This window comes from Marmota marmota, unplaced genomic scaffold (genome assembly GCF_001458135.2).
Source record: "Marmota marmota marmota unplaced genomic scaffold, marMar, whole genome shotgun sequence".
Classification (NCBI taxonomy): domain Eukaryota; kingdom Metazoa; phylum Chordata; class Mammalia; order Rodentia; family Sciuridae; genus Marmota; species Marmota marmota.
The window spans coordinates 18,857,969-18,863,968 of NW_025999842.1; positions in this window are offsets into that span (position 1 = coordinate 18,857,969).

A 6,000-nucleotide genomic window follows, 5' to 3' on the forward strand; every position below is an offset into this window, starting at 1 on the left:
TGGAGGAGGTGGATCCCTGGTGTGTGCCTTTGGGGTGTATATTTTGTATCTGGTATGTGCAGTCTCTCTCTGCTTCCTGATCACACTGAAGACTGAATCATGTTCCAAATTATTTGTTTCTCTTCATGCCTTTCTCTTACAGCGTTAGGAATGGAGCTGGCTGTCTATGGATTGAGACCTCTGAAACTGTGAGCCCCCAAATAAACTTTTCCTCCTCTAAAATTGTTCTTGTCAGGTCTTTCAGTGACAGTAGCAAAAAAGTTGACCAAAACACTCTCTCAAAATAAAAATTAAAAAAAATAAAATGGCTAAGCACCCTAGGTTCAATACCCAGTACCAAAAATAATAGTAATAATAAATAAGTATAGGAAAGTAGATTTCTTTTACCCATAACATCTAATTTTAGAGGTAAATTAGAAAGAAGAAAAGATGACTGTAAAATGGGTATGTTGTGTCAAACCCTTTGAAAATGCTTGAATATAATACATTGACCAAAAATATATGTATAACACGTGAAAATATACTCTACTATCATATGTATCTAAAAAGAAAAAAAAATTAAAATTTAAATTTAAAAAAATACTAGAATAAAAATCAAATAGTCACAGGTTATTTTACAGATAGAATATATGATATGGATTAAGAAAAAATGTACACACCTGAAATTGTCATACCTAAAATTTCATGTGTGGCACATAGAAGCCCACAGTTTATTACTTTTGAGAATAAGATTTATAGGTTTTACTGATTCTTAGCTGGACTTAAATATACAAAAGTTTGAAGCAGTCCTTTATATATTTTTTTCTCTCCCCAAAAGGTTCCCTCTTGTGAAAGTGGGACCTCAAGATTAAAGAAGGGAATAAGAGTAAGATAATTCCATGGCAGTGTACTAAGCTCTATGTTAACAGTAACTCATTTTATTCTTTAACACTCGGCGAGATATGAACCAAGTCAAATTATCTTTTGAGTCTTCATCCATAGTTCTTCCAGAACCTTTCTTCCTCATCTCTCTATCAAAATGCTGCCAGGTACCCAAATAGCTCCTAGTCTGGCACATCTCTCAGTCACATTTTTGCTACCATAGGCATTGCAGGCTGAATCATATTCCAAAGTTACCTATTTCTCTTCATGCCTTCATATTTTTAAAATCTCTCACTAAATTCAACCTAAGATAACTTATGTTTAATTCAAATTAATAGTCCATTTTTAGGCAGTTCAAAACTGTATTATTGATGGTCAGGGTCATAACTGTGCTAGAGAGGTGGTGAAGCAAGTTAACCTTCCAGATTATACAGAACCAATCCCAGAAATACCAGCTCCTATTGCTACTCTAGTGTCTGACCAAAACCCTACACTGTTCTTTTGTTTCTCTGAGTACTGGGTTGTCATCCATGAAATCATCTTGGCTCCTATAAAATCATACTGCACAGATTCTCACGTGGACTTTTCTCTATTGCAAACCCTTTCCTTGTGTCTTTTTCTCTTCTTGTAACAACACCAGTGATATTGGACTTAGACCCACTCCAATGACCTCATTTAACCTTAATTATCTCTTTAAAAGCACTGATTGCAAATTAGTCACTTTGGGTGATAAGGCTTCAATATTTTACTTTTGAGGAAGACAAAAATCAGTTCATAATAACAAGTAGAATTAATTTTTAAATGTGTTTTTTATTTAACTTGATATATCTAAAATATTTCAACATGTAACTTTTTATACGTATTCATAGATCTATTTTATGCTGAGTCATCAAAATCTGGTGTGTATTTTGTACTCGTACCACATATTAATTTGGACTAGCTTCAGACAGTTCATGGCTACTATCTCAGCACAGATCTAGCAAGACCAGAGATGTTATTCCAGATGATCCCTTTCTCAGCTGTAACCTAAGGCTCATCCCCATTTTCTCAGCCATCATACTTTTTTACCCAGGTAAAATGACATCAGTTACAATACATTACCAAGAGTACTGGTGAATTTTCTACATGCCTCTGTCAAGTCTCCATGCCCATCCTAACAGTGCCTCCAACTTTTCTTGACTAAGCTATTCCCTTTTGCTACAAGGCAACTCAACATCTTTTATTCTGAATAGGGGTATCCTTAAGAGATGTACATAAAATGGTGGCCCTTGGGGCAATTCTAGAACAGGGTAGTGAATAAAGTGTTGTAGAACAGAATCCTCTACAAAGCCATGACTGTGGCTCTCATCCTAGTGAGCCAGACTTCTAAGGATCTTAGGACCCATTGCAGAAACTATTTATGAGTGATAGACTACACTACAAATTTGCTTCTCTGTACATCGACACCATTTGCTAATTTACATGTAGTATTTGTTATGGTATGCTTAGAATTTGCCTTTTTCTTATAATAATTGGCACCAAGATGCATGGTTTTTGGAGAGGAGTCAAGAGATGAAGCCTGACTACTTTGTATGGCAGGGATTAGATCATGAGGGATAGAATCAAAAGACCATTTAAGAAACTAGTTCAATGTTTCAGGCAGATAGATGTGCACCATATTTAAAAGGAATTTGGCAAGTCAATGACTGGTTAAATGCAGGGAATAAAGGTAAGAGAAAAATCAAGATAATTTCCTGGTTTTAAAATGAAACAACTGTGGGAAATTCAAACAGTCTTTTCTATCTTTGCACCAAGATTCTGTGAGCAATACAAATAGTCCAAAATCTATGCCCCTTACCAAAGCTCAGCTCGTCTGCCCCACTTCTAGCTGCCTAAAAGACAATACTTCCAGGAATGTTGTAATAAGTTAAAAATCCACTTGCAAAAATTAAAATGGATCACATTGTTCTCACAACAAACCTATGTTTCTTTCTGGATTCTCCATTTTCTTGATACATCCTGCATTCTTCCTATCACCTGTCTTTGGAACCTCAAAATTAAGTTAATTCTGAATGCTTCATATCAAATTCTATCAATTCTTTATTTTCCTGATTTTTCTTGACTATGTATTTCCTTTTACTTTCTACTACTGCCCTAATTTTGGTTTGATTACATAATTCCAAGCTATTATATTAGCCTCTAACCTGTTCCCTTGTTCATCCCCTCCTGATTTATGCCACACAAAGCTGCCATTTAACCTTCTTAAAGCATGACTATGAATCTATGGCTCTCCTTTGCCTACCGAACATAATGGACTTCATATTTCTTATTTGACTTTGGAGGTCAGTCCTAACAGTTCCCACCCTCCCTGTCATTCTCTTGTACAAAATCCAGCTTATCTGAATTATTATTCACTGTTATCTTTACAAATTCATTTAATTTTTCCATTTCAAACTTTTTCTTACATAGTACCCACTGCCTGAAATGGACTACCATCATCTTTTGTCATTTACTCAGGTTCAGTCAAATGCCTTCTCTATAATGCCATTCAGAAACACTCCAGCAAGAAATCATTTCTTGATTTATTCAAAACAACTAGCTTTCCTTTTTTTGAACCTCTATTATATTCTAGGCACCAGTGAATCAAAGAAGAATGGACTGTGGTCCCTAACTCCAGAGTCTCAACATTTACTAGTGAAAACAATGTGTAATCATCATCAATTATTTGTTACTTTAACAATATTGCCAAGCACCTATTGTATGCCCAATACTGTTCTAGGCTCTGAAGATGTAGCAACAAACAAGGCAGACAATGCCCCTACTCTCAAAGAACTTACATTGTCACAAGAGCATAACAGATAGTGATGAGTTTTATACCCACAATTACAATGGGATGATATGATTGAAAATGATTGCATAACTGAAATGCACATAAGGATAGTGATGTTTAACTTAGTAGGTGGAGGATGAAGAGGAGGGGGCTGTGAAGTTTAGGTAAAAATCACTGTGGGCAGAAGAGGAGTTGTTATAAAAATCATAAATCTAGAACCTACGTGGCACATTTGAAGAACTCTAAAGTTTGCTGTTGGAGTTACAAGGGATTGTCACGGAGAAAGCCGATTATAAAGAAGGAAGAACAAAGTCATAGATACAAGTTATAAGGTTTTTTTGTAGAGACTCAGGGAAATAGCTGACAGGGGCTTAAAAATGATGGTGAGGAGTAGACAAATTCAAAATGACTTTGGAGGTTGTCTTTGAAACTTTCTGATGAATTGATATGTAGAGTGACAGAGTGTAATCAATGTTGATGGTAATATAATGTGATAAAAGCAAATGTGTGGATGCATGGAAACCCTTTTACAGGGAAACATTAATCCAACTGTATAGACTAGGGGCCAGTCATGGAGGCTCCCCTGCAAACAATACTACCTATCTCAAAGAGCTTTGGCTCTTGGTTACCTAAATTTGTGCCACCTCTCTTAGTAATATATATTCTTAAAGGCAGAAAGTGGAATATATTTTTGTATTAGCCCTCCCCACAACACACAATATAGTACTTTGTGTGTAGTAGCAAGCCATACAGCTTTTCGATGAATAAATAAATAGATGGATGAAAGTTTCCATTCCTACCAGTTGATGGCAACTTCTCTGACTGAAATGAAGAATGAAGAAAGTAAATGATTCTGGGAAAAGGGAAGCAGGCACATGAAGCTGTTGATTTAGAAGTAAAGGTACCACATTGAAGAAGAAATGATCAATCTTCATATTAAACTCTAATCTAGGATAATAGGGAAGTATAGAAATGCATTACTTATCATCTCAAGTTTACAATCTGGTGATTTGGTGCAGAATTGTTCCTTTCAAAAATTAGTCATATATTATGAATATCAGTACAGGTCTTAACCATAATAAAATTACCTGCTCTTGCAAAGCATAGTAAATGGTGCTTCATGGTATCTCATCAATCCTAATAGTTCTGTGGGGTGGCTGTTTATACAACCACTTTACAGATGAGGAACCTAGCCACAGGAAGGTCAAGTACTTTTCTAAGGCCACTCAACTTACATTTGAAGAACTGGCATTACACCTTATGATTAAACTATGGCTTGACTTTACCAACTTTTAACAGCATAGTATGCTGTTCTTGAAATTCCATAGATTTTATACATTTTATATTATTAGTATACATTATTTGTATACATTACAATTCCCTGCTAAATTCTTTCACACAGTTTCTTTAATTTAAATCTCCTCAATCCTATTATCAATTGTTCATCTTTAAACATACACAATGTATATATGATTATCTCTGAAAATTCGCTCTACAATTTAATTCTATGAGAATCAACATCAACATTTATCACTCTGGTTAGTGGAGCCCAAAATATTATATGGACTTCACATTTCTCCTGTCACACAGCAATACAGTGAGTGGCCTACAGTCCTAGAAAAAGATGAGAGTAGGTTATAAGTTCTTTTAATACTACCCAGAAGTAGAAGCAAGAAAATCCTTTGCTTAGATTTACAGATGCTTTATCCAAAAGCAAAAGTAGCCTCAAAGTAATTGATTTCTTTTGAACAAACACTAGAGAGTTCTAAATATTATTTTTGCCTATATTTTCCTGTGTCATTTTTTAATCAAATGTGAACATGAACCTCTATTTTATATTAAAGGGATTTTGTCCTTGCTTTAAGAAAATGGGAATCTCACTACTTAGGAGGGAATGAGGCCTATTACTATATCTCGGTAATGCTAATCAACAATATAGGAGAGGAAAATAATAGCCTAGATGAGCAGACTACACAGAATGAGCAGGAAGCTGATGAGGCTTATTGCTGTCACAGGTTGCCCTATTTATAATGAACATTCAGGAAAAAGGACCCAATTCCTTTTGCATGCACTCCGGCAAAGCAATGCCCTCTTGTTTCTTGAAATGAGAAGATTTTTAAATGAGGTTGTCTGTCTTGATGGAAATCAAATGGATGAGACAATGGTCTAGAGTGAGCTCTGTAAGGCATTTTGGGAAGGAGTGTCTCTCCATCCTCATGGATAAGAATACATTCTCTTTCCAAATGCTAGAAGTAAAAACGATTGGCAATCCCTCTTTCACATATTTAATATAACCTTTGTTATTAGGACAGTATTTGGAGCGGGGGGGG